The sequence below is a fragment of the Colossoma macropomum genome, unplaced genomic scaffold (assembly GCF_904425465.1).
Source record: "Colossoma macropomum unplaced genomic scaffold, Colossoma_macropomum, whole genome shotgun sequence".
Classification (NCBI taxonomy): Eukaryota; Metazoa; Chordata; class Actinopteri; order Characiformes; family Serrasalmidae; genus Colossoma; species Colossoma macropomum.
Genome location: NW_023494794.1, coordinates 24,775,295 through 24,795,445, shown reverse-complemented (window position 1 = coordinate 24,795,445; position 20,151 = coordinate 24,775,295). Strand labels below are relative to the sequence as shown.

Sequence of the window (20,151 nt, the reverse complement as noted above, 5' to 3'; positions counted from 1 at the left end):
ATACTCACACATATAGATTGACATCTTGTACGTCTTCTATCCATATCTTGTATAAACTGGAAGATTTCTATTTCAGTATTCTGATATACAGAATACAATAATGTGTACAACTGTACATATCATAGTTTTATTTACTATTATATTATATTATGTTATATTTTATATACATTGGAAACAGTGCAATACTAGTGTATATTGTGTATTGTGTATATGTGTATATATTTAGGATTGGTCTCTCTCTCTCTCTCTCTCTCTCTCTTTCTATATATATATATATATATATATATATATATATATATATATATATTGTATTTAAATACTACAATTGGGATAAGCACCTAAGATTTTCACTCACCTTGCACCTGTGTAAATGTGATTTGATTTGATTTGATTTGATAGAAATGACTTTTCTCAGCTGCCTGAAACACCATAATAGGTCCTATTTGAAAGACAAGTCTTCATCAGAATCCAACATTGTACTAGAATTTTGAATCAATAATTAAAATTCAACTTTTTTGCGAAACTGACGGAATTCAGCATCTCCTCATTGGTTAGCTCTAGTGTTAGTGTTAAATCATCTGAAGAGGCAGCCTCCATGACTCATTCAACACTACTAAAATACTACTTAAATAATTAAACCTGTTTTCTAGTTTATTAATCTGTTTTATTGACATGCATAGTTAGTTTGTGCTAGTCTTTATCCTGCTAACACCGGTGCTGCACCATTTGTGTTTTTTTTTCTCTGTGGTTAACTGGATATCCATTAATTAATTTACAAATATTAACCTTAGTCTTAATGCACATTCATAATACAAACATATGGCAGAAACATAACATTACACGTCAAGACATTTTCACAATACATGATATGGATCACTATGATGTTTGTGAACCACTTGGAATGGAGATAATGCACCAGAAAAAAAATGATTATGAAAAGCTATGGGTATGAGTTTATTAAAATTCAGTATTTGGTGCAATTTAAAATTTAAAAAATACAGTGAAACCCTAGATGTGTCTGTAGCAGCCATTTATACCTTTGTAGAAATTTGCCCCAAAAAAAAGATATCAAGTCTTTTTGTGCATTAAAAATAACCTTTAGTTTTGGCTGAAGAATTAGCACATGCTTTATTCAATATAATTATAATCAACGCAGAAACCTTCAGATTGACACATTTGTACCCCCTGCTATCAACTACACAGTGCACAAATCTCGATTTCCTCTCTTTTCCTTCTTCCCTGCATGCTGGAGTGTTATACTGCAGCCCCTGGGGCATGGTGACCTCAGCACTCTCAGTCTAGTTAATAAAAACACCACTCGCCTGGCCTCACAGACACACACACAGACTTATAATAGCCTACTGTGAAGCAGCTGCTCTCTGGCTGCTAAAAGAATACTCCATTTTTCAACCTAATCTCTATCTGCCACATCTGTACCATCGATTACCAGGGCCAATAATTTCAATACACTTACCTCACTTAGAAAAGAAGAGAGGGACTCTTACTCAAAACTCACTTACAATGGAAGACAATGGGAGGCGGCTGAATTTTGTAAATAACCACTGGAGCAGCACAGTTAAGAAGCAATCATCATTATTTTTCCTTCCTTAACGTTTTCAAGTATTGCCAGTGGTCAGGAGGAGCCTATGACAACTGCAAATTTACCAGACAGGAAGCCTTCAAAAGCTTAAAGATTTCTAGGAACAAAAAAAAAAAATGCAATTTTTTATAGTCATTATGCTTGTATCTGCAACTACTCCAGCAAGTTTTAGTAGGAAACCAAAAGATTAAAATCCCAAAATGTCCAGTGGAAAATTGTCCATTTTGATTTTTTTCTTTCATGGTATCAAGGTAGATGCAGCCAAGAGAGCTCTCTCATTGGTTAGGCCTTCAGGATTTGGACAGAAGGACTTAATCTAATGTTGAAGTACTAACATAGTTAGGAAGTGACAGTGGGATCAATCACTCAGATTTTATTTAATAGTGGAAAAATGAGCCGTAGCTGTTACATCTTTCAAATAAAAGATACAAAATGTCTTTTACATGCTTTAAATTCTTTGTGTTTAATCTAGAACTGCCAAAACTCTGCTCATGAGCAGCACCGTTCACATAGTGCTAACGAACAATTAGAAACCCCATAGGAGTGCTAACAGGAGGTAGCTTTTGTTGTAGAGGTGTTTTAATAAATGTTGGCATTTAAGGCTGAAAATGAGGGCCTAGCTCTAATCGTAAAGGTTTGCTTCTGGAATTTTAAATAAACTAAAGTACAACAAAATTGTAGTTGTTGTAGTTTCTCATTACATTTTCTTATTTTTGTTTATTACTAGCACTTTTGTTGCTTAAATGTAGCTGCTTGTGTCCACTGTCTTCTTCTTCGTCTTCTTCTTCTTCTTCTTCTTATGATTATTATTATTATCATTATTATTATTATTATTATTATTATTATTATTATTATTATTATCATTATTATTATTATTATTATTATTATTATTAACTATGGAAATTAGCTGCACCCTATAGATGTGGCAGATATACATTTATAAAATAAAATGTTTCTTTGAGCGTTTTATAGTAAAGAAAACCATTCTGCATAGAACCATGAACACTTAAAGAACCCTTTGTATAATTAAAGGGTTCTTGGGATCAATAAAGGGGTTCTTCACATTGATGGGGAATGTGCTGTAGTTGGTTCTATATAGAATCTTTTCAAAACTGGATCTATACAGCACCAAAAAGGATGGTTCTTCTATTGTTATGATGTCAAGCCTGCCCAAAAAACTTTTTTGAACCATTTTTTAAAAATAGTTATACATAAAAAAAATCTACAGCATATCCTCAATTAATCTAAAGAACCATTTAATCATTCAAAGGGTTCTTTTAGTGCTCATGGTTCTACAGAGAACTCCTTTCTTTACTAAAGACTGTGTGTAGATTGAAAAATGTCCGAGTAATTCTTTAAATAGAAAGCCTGATGATTATTCTTCTTCCTCTGCAGAAGCTGCACCTCATGTTTTACAGTAGCTGATTCAAAACATCAGGAGTCAGGTCACATAAGAGGTGTTTTGTAATTTTAACAGCGCCTCTTCTCTCTGTAGTCTAAATCAGCTCTTTTACTGCCCATCTTAGACTCGTCTGTAAGCAGAGCTTTTAAAAATGTGAGCAGCTTCGTCTTTAACAGTTAGACATAAAGGGGGTTTAGAAGGCTCTGTCTGTTAAAGACACTGTCATAGCCAAAAACACCTCTGTACTATAATAATCGCATTCATAATACAATCAGTTTGCAATGGAGGGATTGAGCTGTTCACTGCATTAATCATATTTAGTCATGAGTGCACTGTTTCTACAAAAATGGACTTCTTGTCAGAGCAATTATCACATATCTTCAAAAAAAAAGACCTTATTTACAGATTAAATCATTCTGACTTTGAGCATTTTTATTGGTCCCATTTGTTCCAAAATGGTAACTTTACATGGGAAGGAAAAAACCTACTTTACTTATAATGTAAGTCAATAGAACCAGACTTTTTCCAAGGCATTTTGGGTCATTTCTTTTAGCACAATTATCACGAAATCCGGCAACATGCGTTTACAAATTATGTAAAAAACTGAAAAACGTCAAAAACGGAGGTACAAGGTTTTCTTCATACAGCAGTGATATACACCGATCAGGCATAACATTATGACCACCTCCTTGTTTCCACGTTCATTGTCCATTTTATCAGCTCCACTTACTATATAGGTGCACTTTGTAGTTCTACAGTTACAGACTGTAGTCCATCTGTTTCTCTGCATACTTTGTTAGCCCCCTTTTACCCTGTTCTTCAGTGGTCAGGATCCCCACGGACCCTCACAGAGCAGGTAGTATATGGGTGGTGGATCATTCTCAGCACTGCAGTAACACTGACGTGGTGGTGATGTGTTAGTGTGTGTTGTGCTGGTCTGAGTGGATCAGATACAGCAGAGCTGCTGGAGTTTTTAAACACCTCAGTGTCACTGCTGGACTGAGAATAGTCCACCAACCAAAAATGTCCAGCCAACAGTGTCCTGTGGGCAGTGTCCTGTGACCAGTGTCCTGTGACCACTGATGGAGGTCTGGAGGATGATCAACACAAACTGTGCAGCAGCAGATGAGCTATCGTCCCTGACAGGGTAGGAGTGTCTAATAGAGTGGATATATAGTATATATATATACTCATATTGAGCCTAATGAGACAACTCATACCTAACCAGACAGATTTCATTATGGCATCAGCTCACTTTATTCATTTATTTTTATCAATGGAGTTTTCCTTCTCATCTTAAAAAATAAAAGAAGAAAGACTTTCATGCTGATGTTTTGTCCTTTTCAGCTTAGTAATAAACATCAGAACAAGTAGATACACATCAGAAAGTAGATAATTATTGAGTTCAGGTTTAAGCCATAATAATAGGTGCATAATATCAAGCACATAACCACGAAATCTCTATAGACAAACACTGGCAGTAGAACGGGCCTTGCTGACTTTAAACATAGCACTGTCATAGTATGCCAGCTCTGCCACAGGTCAGTTTGTGAAGTTTCTGTCCTCAACTGTAAGTGGTATTACTGTGAAATGGAAGCACCTAGGAGCAACAACAGCCATGTAAAATCACAGATCAGGGTTGCCGTGTGTTAAAATGAGTCATGCATAAAAATCCCCTCTCCTCACTCACTATGGAGTTTCCAATGGTCTGGGAGCAACATTAACACAAGAACTGTGACTTGTGGGCTTCATAAAATGGATTTCCAGGCTGAACAGCTGCACACAAGCCTAAGATCACTATATGCAATGTCAAGGGTCAGCTGGAGTGGTGTAAAGCACACCACCACTGGACTCTGGAGCAGTGGAAACGTGTTCTGTGGAGTGATGAATCTTGCTAAACTATCTCGCAACACCATATTAACGTTCATGATTTTGGAATGGGATGTCTAACAGGCTAATATAGGTGCATGCGCTGGTCAGCTATTCACATCCTTTTGGTCATAGTCTATCATGATTATTATGTATCTTGAAAGTATCATGATAATACATTTTTCCCACATCGCCCACCCTTACATTCGTATGTGTATGGACACTGTTTCTCACCCAGAACACAACAATAACATTTATTTCAAAGGTGTGAAAGGCAGTGCTTTAAAAGGTGACCCGAAAGAATCACACACCCGCGTGCTCTTTTGTAATTTTCGCACACTCTTTTGTAGCGACTGAACAAGTCTCTGCCTGCCATATGCTTCCCTTCATCGAGCACCGCAGCCCTGCCAGCCTAACCTACTCTAATCCACACATTTGATTTGGTTTCTCTCTGCAGGCGGCTGGTGGCCTGATGCCACTGGCGTGTGATGCGAGTGTGTTTGGAAGGGTGTTTCTACAATATGTCCCAACAAATAGAGAAATATACTGAAAACAGTCAAGAATTTACTTGCAAGTAAACTCATATAGGAAATTATGTGATATAAGCTACTGTTCAAAAGGTTGTAATCACTTACAATATTCTTATTTTGGCACGTTCTATGAATGTCAGCTTTGTAAGCATCTATAAACACATTCATAACATGTTATAATGCATTCATAAGGCATTATAAACATGGCTATAAATATTTATAAAAATGCTCTATATGTTATAGCCATGCTTCTTATGCATTATGAATTGTTAACATAATACATTATGAATACTGTTCATAACAAATTATAAGCGCTCATAAGTTGTATTTGTCTGCGCTAAGTAAAGTGAAGCGTACTGTACTAAAGCCTCCTCCAGTGTTAAGAGTGAGGCTTCAAGTTGAAGTATTTACTGGAGGATTTACTGAAACACTAAAACATTCACAATAAAGCACATTACAGGCTTCAAATGTCAGAGTTTAAACTAGAGCTGCCATCAGTGTTTTACCCAATGTGGGAAAGGCAATGTACACCACCGTTAGCTTGGTATTTGTCTTTACTTCGCAGTCTCCAAGCTGGGACTGACTTCTTTGGCACTGAGAGTATAACATGTTATCAACACTACTTATAATGCATTACATTAACAATTCATAATGTATAATAAACATGGCTATAAAGTGTAATTCAGTGTAATTCATTTTTTATAAATGTTTATAATCATGTTTATAATGCCATATGAAGGCATTATAATATGTTATAAATGTGTTTATAGATGCTTAAAACGTGACATTTATAGAAAGTGTTACCAATATTTTTTGTAAATTGATATACAGTAATAAATTACACATTGTGTAAGTTTATTTACACAAAATATCTGCTTGCATCTCAGGGTACCCACCCTAAAATTTTACCTCCACATTTGAAATATGATGAATTATTGGTTTTATATGACTATGAAATGTTGATTCCATTTTATGTCATCAGTAAATAAGTGGCTGCATTATCAGTGTCTGGGCGCATTTCTACTGGACACACTACAGGACAGAAGCGTGCAGCAGTGTGTTAGGTGAAGTGAAAGGTGGCAGTTTGTCCTGCGGGGAAGCCCAAAGCTCATATCAGCTCTCTGTGTGCCTTCACATCACACTGGATTTACCATAACATCTAATGTCCCCTGTACAGAAAACCGCACATCTCCCATCACCCCCTCTCCAGGCAAGCACCTCCATTCCTCAGGATTTAGCGCAGCACTTGCCGCGCTGAGGATGTATTATTTTCCTGTCGCTGTGCTCCCTGTGTCTTAAAGCCCATGAAAGAAATATATCCTTGCTGGAGGGAGTTGTGTGTGCGGGGGTGGGCGGTCAAGGTTTAGTTAGGTATTTTGACTGACCAGAGGCAATTTGGTGAGTTGATTTGAAAACTTTTTCTCGTTCTCTTTAATATTGTCACTGTTATAATAAGACCTCATAACTCCACCTTTTCCAGTTTACATTAGTTTTCATTTACTTTAATTTTTTTTTTTCCCTATTCTTAATTAGCTACTATTGGAACCCATGCCAAGTCAAATATAGATAGTTGTTTTAACATCTTGTCACAATAGGGAGTCATACATACAGTTCTGTCCAAACATTCGGGTGCCTCTGTTCAAAGCAAATATATAAAAAGTAAACACTAAAATTTGCAGAAAAATCATATTAATATGATTATTGTGTTATATATTGTTATATATTGTGTTATATAGTGTGTTCTCTGTAGATTTTCCAGCAGAAGAAGCAACACACACTGTAATTTTACAAATGACTATAAATATACATTCTGTCTATACTTATAGGTCCACACTTGTCAAGCATTTCAGAATAAAACCATAAAAAAACATGTTACACCAAAATATAAGCTGATCATAGGTCAGTATTATTATTATTATTATTACTCTAAAGGCTCATTTATGGTCAACATTAAATACGGATATGGATACAGATGGAGTCTTCTGCCTATACTCTGCATTCATTTCATCCATATTTGTGCACAGGCTCTGAAAGCTTATGCATATGGATGAAACAGAGCAGTACCACCAGAAGCCAAGAGGACAGCGTAGCCGATAGCTCACACTAGACACAATGCCAATGCCAATTGCTCTCATTGGTAATAAAAGTGAAAAGAATTCTCCGTCCACAAGTCAAAAAGTGTTTAATTGCCTTATAGACCACCACAGTCTACACGGGTGCCTCTTTCGTAGTTGGTACACTTTTATGACCACCTCCATAGCCATGCTAGTTGCTGTCAGAAGCTTTTTTACTCTGCTCTGCCCTCTTTTTACATCTATGCCAATGTAAAGTGGGCTGTGACCATTAGTTTGGTGAATAAGGGCCACTATCAGCTCCACTTACCAGATGTGTGCACTCTCCAGTTCTACAATTACAGACTGTAGTCCATCTGTTTCTCTGAATACTTTGTTACCCCCATTTTACCCTGTTCTTCAATGGTCAGGAGCCCTACAGGACCACCACAGAGCAGGTATTAGTTGGGGGGTGGATCATTCTCAGCACAGCAGTAACACTGATGTAGTGGTGGTGTGTTAGAGTGTGCTGAGCTGGTCTGAGTGGATCAGACACAGCAGTGCTGCTGGAGCTTTTAAACTCTGTGCCCACTCACTGTCCACACTACTAGACACTTCTACCTTGTTGTTCCACCTTGTAGATGTGAAGTCAGAGACAATAGCTGCTGCACAGTCCTTCATCAGCGGTCACAGGACCACTGATGATATACATCATATATAACCTCCAATATACAACACTGACCTGCATAAAATCACAAACTATTCCATTAATATTGGTTGTATTACTGTAATAGCGTTGTAATTACTGCTTTTTTCTGAGCAAATAACAACTCATTGATAAATAGAGAGATATATAGTTTTTAATAGAATTTAATGTACATTACAATACAACAATACAGTGAGGCACCATGCCATCTCTCCCTCTCGCTCATGCCGATGAATGATGAATATGATGCGGAGCTAATTGCAGTCCTTTGCCTTCACGCACAACAAGAGATTGGCGGCCTACCGCAGTGTTATACGACACTTAATTTATCGTGCTGCCCACCCACCCACTAGCCGAAGAGCCATGCAGGAGAGAAGCTGCCTGACAGGCGTCATTTGTTGGCCTGTTTAAAGGACTTTCAGAAACATGGCCTTTTCCTCCAGACCGGCGCAGTTCTCTAGTTTTTAAAGAGAGCAACAGAGCCGCAGTCAGTTATGCCACGTTTGGTATCTGCCTGATTAAAAGAGAAGAGTAATAGTCTGAAAGAAGCGCATTGATTTTTCTTGCCATGCTTTGTTATTCATTGCTTTGAAGGAAGTGATGGAGAGGTTAAAATCAAAGCCTGATTCAATAGAGTTCAGTTTTCTATAGACCATGATTGCCTCTCTAAGGTACTGACACAATTATGTTGCTTCAAAGTGCATTTCTGAACCATGCCTTATATAACATGTCTGACAATCTTCTTTAAGCAGTGTGTTTGTTGTGTAGGCGGAAGAGAAAAAGAAGTCTTTGTGTGTACAGTGCTGATTGGAACTAAGCGCATGATGACACAGTGTTTGTTGTTTTGGCTTCGTATTCCAGTAACAATGACTTCAAGGTTAAAGTGCAGCACATCGGCTTTAAGCTTTTAGTTCTGTATTTGAGTCTATATTTGGCAATTACAGTCCTTTTTAGACGTTGTCCACTCATTTCCACCAGTTCTCAGTTGCCGTTTGCCAGCTGTGAGTAAATATATTATTAATTTGAACACGAGAGCTTAACAAAATGATTTGGCTCTGCAATCTGCTGTTGTCCCCCTCTAAGTGAGGACCAATGAAGTGTCAGTGCTAGTAAAGCAGGCCATCATGAAGCTGGAAAGTGAGAATAAATCAATCAGAGACAAAGTGAAAACATTAGGTAGCAGTTCGCTAGACATTGAATGAGCCTTGTCTTGAATTAAATTGCAATGTCAGTGGTGAATCACCATTGGAAATCCTTTTAGACTCAAATCTGAGTGTGGAAAACACCTATATGTGTCAAAAACTTAGTAGCATTTTGGCAGTGGGATAAAATCTGGCACACCACAGAGGACTACAGCCCTGGAGTTCCAAAGAACATGTATAACCATGATGAGGTCTGCTAAAATGATTAAGTGAACCTTTCAGGATGAAGGCTTAGATGTATCTAAAGCCAAATTGGAGCTGGATTTTCCAACAGTGGTTTTGGAACGTAATTTGCAAAGACATAGTTGGCTGATTGGTAAAGTATAAAATTGGTAAAGCATTTGTGTAATTCCCAACAAACAACCCAGAAGGAAAGATCATAGCTTGAATGATCATGTCATACTGGATTAAAATCACTCCACAATTATTACTGTCAGACTGTAAAAAACTACACACACTGCAGATTCATACTGGATTAAAATCACTCCACAATTATTACTGTCAGACTGTAAAACTACACACACTGCAGATTCATACTGGATTATAATCGCTCCACAATTATTACTGTCAGATTATAAAAACTACACACACTGTAGATTCATACTGAATTAAAATCGCTCCACAATTATTACTGTCAGACTGTAAAACTACACACATTGCAGATTCATACTGGATTAAAATCGCTCCACAATTATTACTGTCAGACTGTAAAATCTGCACACACTGCAGATTCATACTGGATTAAAATCACTCCACAATTATTACTGTCAGACTGTAAAATCTACATACACTGCAGATTCATACTGGATTAAAATCACTCCACAATTATTACCATCAGACTGTAAAATCTACACACACTGCAGATTCATACTGGATTATTAACCTGTAGTGTCAAAACTAAGAGAGTGTGGAGAAGTGAGAAGTGTGAAGTGTGAAGAAATAAAGGAACCACGCTGATGCTGCAAAACATGTTACCCCGTCTGTGAAACATGGTGGCATGAGCATGTGCAGTTGCCAGTGAAACTGACTAACTTTAGTGATAGTGTTTCTGCAGAGCACAGCAGCAGAATGAATTCTGGAGGGTACAGATTTAATCAAGTGCTTCAAAAGTCACAGAATGGCACTTCACCCTGCAGCAGCACAATGGCTCCAAACACAGCACTAAAGCAACAATGGAGTTTTTAAGGCCAAAAAGTGCTTGGCCAAGTCAGTCACCCGACCTGAACCTCGCTGAGCAGCACTTCACTTACTGAAGACAAAGCGGAAGCCAAAAGCCTGTGAAATAAGCCGAAATTGAAAATGACTGTATCATAGTCCTGGCACAGGTTCACCAGGGAGGATAGCCAGCATCAGGAGATGTGTTTTGGTCACAGACGGTCATTGATCTTAAAGGATGAACAACCAAATGCAACAGTTTTGTTTATGATTAGGGTAATTTGTCTGATTACGCCTGTTCCTATGAGACGAAAGTCTATGTATAAAAAGTGCTATCATTCCCACATCATCGTATATAGACATGTATATAGATGTAAGTCTTGTAAAGACTCAGTTATAGATGTAAAGACCCTTAAATTGAATCATTGTGCATACAGTAATTATTTCATATCAAATCCAATGTGAGTCCACAGTCAAAACAAGTGTTACAAGCCAATACACAGCTTTTATTGTTTGGTTCAATGAGTTAGCATCTGCAGAAACACCTTTTTCAACACAATAATTTCAATGTCTTGTCTGAACAATAACTCATTCCATAGCTAAATAAATTAATAAATAAACAAGGAATTACACACTGCAGACTTATACGGGATTAAAATCGATCCATAATTATTACCATCAGACTGTAAAAACTGCACACACTGCAGATTTAAACTGGATTAAAATAACAATTTTGACTGTTAGGCTGTTAAAACTACATAGACTGCAGATTCATACTGGATTATAATCGCTCCACAATTATTACTGTCAGACTGTAAAACTACACACACTGCAGATTCATACTGGATTATAATCGCTCCACAATTATTACTGTCAGACTGTACAAACTGCACACACTGCAGATTCATACTGGATTATAATCACCCCACAATTATTACTGTCAGACTGTAAAACTACACACACTGCAGATTCATACTGGATTAAAATCACTCCACAATTATTAGTCAGACTGTAAAACTACACACACTGCAGATTCATACTGGATTAAAATCACTCCACAATTATTACAGTCAGACTGTGAAACTACACACACTGCAGATTCATGTGGGATTGAAACACCATCTCTTGTAGAATGTAAGAACATTGCATGATGAATGAACCATTAGAAATACTCCAAAATGTCTTATGATAAAAATCTTGTTACATCAACTTACATCCAAGTTAAGAATATTTCGCCTTTCTGCTATAAAATTACAATTATAAAGATTTGTTTCTGCATAGGACCGAGTCACAAGAGCATCCAAAGTGAAACACTTCCTCTCCCAGTGGAGAATTTTCAGTGTTAAATACGAAAGTCCCCTGATGCTCTTACTCGACAGTGCCAGCCCTACTTATTGTTTGGTGGACAATACCTAACATCTAGCGATTAGCAGTGAGATGCATTTGTAAAAGCTGAGATAGAGCTATTCTCTCCACACCCCAAGGGAATGCAAGCTGAATTAACCTTCAACCTGCCACTTTGCTGCATGATGAAATTCAATTTTTCGGCTGTTTATAGATAGTCCTGAGCCGTGAAGACCCTTTAGACCCTTTTTTATTTCATTGAAGTCCTCGGCAAAGGGTGTCTAATTCTACTGCATCGCCACATCTTTTTTTTTTTCTTTTTTTTCTTTTTTTAAGACTGAAGATGCAAGCAAGCCTGCATGATAAGCACAAAATGTTAGTGCTACATTCTGTGATTGCAATATATCTTGCCATATATTTAAGAAGGTGTGGAACGTGAGTGGCACAACCATCCAAGTGTATAGTTGACCCTATTGTTGAGATGGTGAGTTTGATCTTCGGTGATGCAACAGCCCACCATGGCCAAGAGTCCAAGAGACATATAGAGATATAGATGATGTACAGATATTAATATTATTAACAAACTTTCTGGTCATACTCGGTTGATTATCAACAACATTATGGATAGGGTAAGGGCTAGGAGTATGTGTAGGTTTTGTCTTGAGGTTAGGTTTAAGGTTAGGGACAGATTTAATAGACTGTTTCACATGTAACTTCAAGTTCACTTGCATTAAATGGATATTTAGTTAAATGATAGTTAAAAGTACACTAAACATCTATAAAACATCTAGAGTGGACCATCCAAGTAAAGTGTTACCAAAAAAATCACTCCACAATTATTACTGTCAGACTGTATAAACTACACACACTGCAGATTCATACTGGATTAAAATCACTCCACAATTATTAGTGTCAGACTGTAAAACTACACACACTGCAGATTCATACTGGATTAAAATCACTCCACAATTATCACTGTCAGACTGTAAAACTACACACACTGCAGATTCATACTGGATTAAAATCACCCCACAATTATTACTGTCAGACTGTAAAACTACACACACTGCAGATTCATACTGGATTAAAATCACTCCACAATTATTACTGTCAGACTGTAAAACTACACACACTGCAGATTCATACTGGATTAAAATCACTCCACAATTATTACAGTCAGACTGTAAAACTACACACACTGCAGATTCATACTGGATTAAAATCACTCCACAATTATTACTGTCACACTGTAAATATTACACATACTGCAGATACATAAAAATGGCATTGGGGAATCAATGATGGAGACATGGTTAAATATTGGCCTGCAATATATTAATCAAAATTATTCATATTATTTGAATTATTTAAATACCTTGATTGGTCAGGACACTCCCAGCACATAGTAAAAAAAAAAAAAAAATACTGATTTGTTAGAAGGCTAATTTGCATATCCCAGCTCTCTGTGCAATCAGCACTGCAAAAGCCACTGCTGTGATAACAACAGAATGAACAATATACTGTGCATCCTTAATGCAAGCAAAGTTTGCGCCCTCTCAGTAAAGCATTTTCAAGGATATCTTACAGACAAAACCCCATGAAGAAAGAGTCCTTTCATGAACTGGTGATCCGATTACTCTTCCAGATTAAAAGATAAGGTGCGCGCAAGGTCACGATGCAAATATTCTGCCGTGTGAATTAATTGCAGCGATAATGAGCGCGTGCTGGCCTGAGCAGGAGCAGGCAAGACGCCAGGAGAATACGCTTAATGATTTATTCAAGCCCCAACCTCGGCTGTTTGTCCACATCACTTAGAGGGATTTTCATCCTTCATCCGCGGGATAAAGGCCGATGTTATCTCTGCAGTGTGCAGACTTAGACAACGGCTGGTTAAACCGTGCGTCGTACTTAATGAGAGTAAACAACGGTCTTTATCAGTCCTGGCACTAAAACCTGAGTTTTTTCAAGATTTTGACCCAAAGCAAAGAAAAAGTCTCCTTTTACACTGCAGGTAAAGTGGGCCCAATCTGACTTTTGTCTTCATATATCGCTGTTGTCGGAAGAAAACCTCACATCTCCAAAATGGTAACTTTACAGGAGAATGAAAAAACTACTTTATTTTAAATGTAAGTCAATGTAACCAGACATTTTTCCAAGTCATTTTGGGCCGTTTCTTTTAGTCCATTCATCATGAAATTTACACACAATGTAAAGGGTAACAAGTATGTTCAAATTATGTCAAAAACTGAAAAACAACAAAAATGGAGATACAAGGTTTTGGTCTGACAACAGCGATATTTTTTAAATTTTTTATTTTTCATCTTGGATGTAATATGGATGTTCTCAGGGCTCCCCAGATGGTCCACATTCACAATGTTTAAGGATAGAGGAGAAGCTAAAGTGGTTCTTTAACAGTGTCTTTCCAAAGAACCTTTTTGTCATCTTCATTTTTAGAAGTAAATATGATGCATAATATATATACATATATTAAATAGCAGTGTAAACCACAACAAAGCAAAGCAAAGAAGACACCTATCATAATCACTTGTTTGTACATTTCCAGCCTGCCTTCACCGCACATTAACATCAAAATTAAAAAAGCCTTTAATATAGTATGGAAAAACTGCCAAAGTTTCAAAACCTACCATTCACTCCCCGGTCCATACAATCCATATACAAGCTGCTACAGCCCATTTTGAATTCTTTATTTATTTATTTATTTTGTGATGTCACAAAAACCAACACATTTACATATATCTGCCCATTCGGTTTAGCCCTGAGCGTTCACACTGAAGTTATAAAGAGTGTTTCAGCCTGGACTACTTTGTGCATGAGGGACAGTACAAATCAACCAATCAGAACAGAGCTCATTTACATATAACAGTCAGAAAGGTAAAAACAAAGCATGGCACAGAAACAAATAGCATGAAAGCCATAGAAACAAATAGCATGTTTTACTGTATGGCAGAGAGAACGGTCATGTAAAATGAATTGTGACTTACTGTTTTTGATACCTAAGTAAAAATATAATATGGGAATTGGGACAAACGTTTATTGATGCTGTTACACAAGATTTTATCTCCTTTTATGTAGTTTGACAGTGTCAGCTGATCTTTACAATATGTTAAAATGTAATGATGAATAGAACATGGTCTAAAATGGCTTTCAAATCCAATAAAGTGGATTCCAGTGTTACATTAACTCTTACTGAGAGTCAAGAATGTATTTTTCTGTTTCTCCTGTAAAGTTCCCCTTTTGGAGAGATATTCAGTTTCATTAAGTTTATTTATTTATTTATTTATTTATTTATTTATTTATTTATTTATTCGTTCATTTTTCTGACACCGGCAAATTGCTATTCCTATAATTCCTATAATTTATTTGTTTACTTCTATGTTCTTTTGGCAGGACCTTCTCAGGCTAACGTTGAACGTAGGCCTCATTAAAAATGAATGTAAACAACTAAGTAAAAAAGAATTGAGCATTAAATTGTAACTGAGCATTTGACGGGTGCATGAAGCTTTTATACTGTTCAAATCACAAGTCGTGTTTCATATATGAGTCTTGAGGGGTTGCATTTTAGATGGACGTTTAGTTCATTTTATTATCTACTCTAATAGGCCTCTACAGAGAAAATGATTAAAGCCACTCATCATCCTTTCTTAGCCCTTGGATATTAAACAGCCAATGAGACCCTCCACAGAGTATTCAGTTCAGTGTGTGTGGGAGAGTGGGTACATATCTTAACTCGCCGTTTGAACCCTAGCTCATATGTGCTACTAATGACCCAACGTCAGTCTGGAAGGGCCTTCGAAAGATTACCATCTACAAGGTGAGAAAGACAGCTTGCCAATGACCTGAATGAGTTCTTCTGCAGGTTTGAATGCTCAAAGGAAATTCGGTAACACTTTCTATGAATGTCGCATTTGTAAGCATCTGTAAACACATTTATAACATGTTATAATGTATTCATAAGGCATTATAAACGTGGTTATAAATATTTATAAAAATGAATTACACTGAATTACACTTTATAGCCATGTTTATTATACATTATGAATTGTTAATATAATGCATTATAAATAGTTTTAATGACATTTTATAATGTCACTGCCAAAGAAGTCAGTCCCAGCTTGGAGAGAGTAAAGTAAAAACAAATACCAAGCTAACGGTGGTGTACATTACCTTTCCCACATTGGGTAAAACACTGATGGCAGCACTAGTGTAAAATCTGACATTTGAAGCCTGTAATGTGCTTTACTGTGTATGTTTTAGTGTTTCAGTAAATTCTTCAGTAAATACTTTAACTTGAAGCCTCACTCTTAACACTGGAGGAAGCTTTAGTACAGTTTGCTTCACTTTACTTAGAGCGGACAAATACAACTTATGAGCTCTTATAATTTGTTATGATCTGTAATTATAATGCATTATGCCAACAATTCATAAACATGGCTATAATGTGTAATGCATTTTTATAAATATTTATAGCTATGTTTATAATGTCTTATGAATGCATTATAACATGTTATGAATGTGTTTATAGATGCTTACAAAGGTGACATTCATAGAAAGTGTTACCGTAAAATTCTTCAACCGATCTCTCCCAGTCATTCACCCTCCTACCGCCCTGGCTCTCTCATCTTTGCCCCCTGCTCATCTCACCATCAACGAGCAGGAAGTTAACAGCCTTTTCAGCAGACAGAAGGTCAGAAAAGCCCCAGGACCTGACCTAGTCTCTCCATCTACCCTAAAACACTGCTGTGAACAACTATCACCAATATCTTCAACAGATCACTGGGATTCTGCTCTGTTCCCCTAATGCTTCAAAACATAAACCATCCTTCCAGTCCCCTCCAAAAAATGAACATCACTGGATTAAATGACTACAGACCAGGAGCCCTGACCACCGTAGTCGTGAAGGTCTTAGAACGCCTGGTCCAAGCCCACCTGAACACCATTACAGACCCTCTGCTGGATCCGCAGGTGGCACCACCGAGGTAGGCCTCATGGCCAATAGGGATGAGTTTGCCTACAGAAAGGAAGTCAAGCAGCTTGTCTCCTGGTGCAGCAGCATCCACCTGCTGCTAAACACAGAAAAGATGGAGGGGAAGGTGGTGGACTTCAGGCGTAGCCCCCCTACCCATCACCATCAATGGCTCCTGGGCACCACTGTATCCAGGGATCTGGAGTGGGAGTGGAACATGGTCTCCATCACCAAGAAGGCACAGCAAAGAACGTTCTTCCTAAGAAATTCAACCTGCCACAGAGCCTGATAATGCACTTCTACACAGCATCATTAAGTCTATCTTTACATCAACCAAACCATCTGGTTTGGTTCCTTCAACATGCAAGAACAAGCCAAACTCCAGCGCTTAATCAGGACAGCAGAGAGTATCATCAGATGTATCAACCAATGCTTCAGGACATCCACAACAGCAGGGTGATGAGATGTGTTGCCAAAATAACAGCTGATCCTTCTCATCCTGGACATCATCTCTTCCAGCAACTTTCCTCTGGTAGAAGACATAGGCCTTTAAAAAAAAGCGCAACCACACATGCTAACAGCTGTTTCCCCAGAGCTCTAGCGCTCATCAACCACAGTGGACACCTCACACTTTAAACGTAAACTGAACCAAAAAAAACCTCCTTTACAGTATTACAGTAACTCCTCCTGTAGAATAAAGCTAACTTGTACTACCACTTTAGAAATGTTCATATCACTCTGTAATATTCTGTATATAATAGTTTTATAGCATATTTTATAGCACATGTCTACTTGACCTGCATATGTACAGACATTTATAACATGTGTGCAGATGTGCACACATCTTATATGTACATCTCCGAAGCTCCTTTCACATTCACAAGTTTTTAGTATTATTCTTTATTCTATGTTCTATTTATTGTCTTTTATTTTACTTTTCCCTTAGTTCAATACTTGTTAATGGTCTGTGTGCTGTCTGGTTTGTTTAGCATGTTACATGTCATACATATGTGCACTCAGCAAGACAAATTCCTTGTATGGGCGGCATACTTGGCGAAATAAAGCGATTCTGATTCTGATTCTAGCTCATCTCTCCAGTTACACGCTGAAATCCCATACGGTTCACCTCACCGGAGAACACCACGGCTCCGGCGGATAAATAATTCAAACGTGTCCCAAACCGGGTTACGCACCGCCAAAACAAACATGACACAATTAAAGAACCTCTAGTGATATCTCAGCGTCTGTTTCTATCTCTTGCACATCTCTGGCTAGGAGGTCACCGGGGGTCACTCAGGATGAGTCGGCTAAATTGCTTTTTCGGAGTGATAAATACAAGGGTCATGCAGGTTGTCCACAGGAGAAGGAAGCAGTTAACTTTTGCCCATGCATAATTCAACATGACACAAAGAGCTTTCTCAACCCCCCAAAACAAAATCGAACTGAAGCTAAAGTCTGGCAGCAGTGCTGGTAAGGTTAGCCGAGGGCCTGTGTAAACCGAGGCCATTAATATGACCTTTCTGTTGCTTGGATCCCTGGTAAAATTACACCTGACCAGAGGCCCAATTTGATGCTTTTAGCACTTTGATTCTGACGTTAATCAGAGATAAGGTTTACACCAAATGGGTAACCAGAAGTGTACTTTCTCTTTAGAAGATTTTATGACTATTTGCCTCCAAAATTGCGCATTCTTGATGCAAAGCAACATATGATGATGCAAGGCATGGGAACAAGATAATTAAGTCGTGGCCACAACTTAGTAAGTTGCCTTACGATGGCATAGCCACACATTAGGATCTCATTCCCACACCCAGATAGACCACTGCCCTATAGTAAAATACAGTAAAACTACTGTAAATATGTCTTTTTCAACTACATCACACAGAAACAGACAACTAGACCTAGTAGCTCCATCATGGCCTCTTAAATCCCTATGTGCATCACAATCACAAGCTCACTGACCACTCTTGTCTGTGTAAATGAAAGTGGATCATTGCATCAGCATACAAAACAAAGGCTTTCCGTCAATACTGAGCTGCCATCCAAACGTCCTCCGCGTGAACCGGCTGGCCTTTGCGGGCCTCCGGTGGGAAACATCTAAAGCAACTCATCAGCGGCGAGTCAATGGCCCACTCTCTCTCGATCCATCCACTCCGCCCGCATCTCGCTGCAAATTCGGGTCAATGGCTATAATTAGCCTCCGCTTGGCAGGTGACTTCAAATCCAAGCCCCCAGACGCGCTCAAATATGCCATGTAGGTGTCACTTTAAAGGGTGGGAGAGAAATGCCACTGTTTCTAGGCATGCTAGCTTTAGTTAAGTGTCACGATCAGGATGATGGAGGACATGGCTGTTTAGATTGTGTTGGCAGAGGCTTTTGTGGCTGCTGAAACTGATGGCTTGTGGGGACAAGTTAACCCATTTTTAGGGGGGGATGTAAAGGCATGTGGACTAGACTATGCTAAGCTTGCCTTATCTTGATTTTTCTCAAACAGACAGACACGTTGATGATGGTGACAGATACCCAACTGCCGGCAAAATATCTGTCAGCATCAGTGACAGCACTATTTCAGGATGCATCAGTTTCTCTTTGATAAAAGCCCCAGTGTACCTGCTAACTGCCCTATACTTCAGCGTTTATTGTGCTTCAAAAGTTTGGGGACAGTTAGCTTTTCAATATGTTTTAAATATAAGCTTTTTATTGGTTTCCTCTTAATACACTTACATTGTGTTTGAAGTGTTAAGCTATAGCAAAGAAACAGAGAAAAATGCTTGTATTATATATATATATATATATATATATATATATATATATATATATATATATATATATAATAATACATGATGTCAGCACTCTGGCACTCTGGTATTTCAACCACCTTTGGGCCAAATATCCGCTCTTAACAATAGTTTGAAAAAGAAATTTGTAAAATCATTGTATAAAAGATGCTTCTTTGATCAACCAAGACTTTGATGAGCATGCAACTGAGTGTGTGCAATCTTTGCCATTAGCTGTTTCACGCTAGCTAAGCCTTTGCAGATGTTTCTTCTCAACTCAAAAGTAACAGAGAGGAAACTCAAACTTCAAAAATGCACGTTTTCCCAAACTTTTGCTAGGTATTTGATGGGCAAAAACCATCCCCAAAATATCAATAATAACTTCCTAAGGCTTCTTTAAAGCTGCAAAGCAGGCCAATGGTGAAAAACAGCTTCCCCTACTGCAGGGGTGTCCAATTTCGGTCCTAGAGGACTGATACCCCCAGGCTTTGATTTTTCTAGTCATACATAACTAACATAACATAACTAACC

General features: G+C 37.8%; 1 protein-coding gene across 1 annotated transcript in view; it reads right to left on the bottom strand.

Moving 5' to 3' along the window:
* The window catches only part of LOC118814606 (astrotactin-2-like), a 697,894-nt gene that overhangs the window by 456,670 nt on the left and 221,073 nt on the right, over positions 1 to 20,151 (bottom strand). The gene's annotated exons all lie outside the window — the stretch shown is intronic.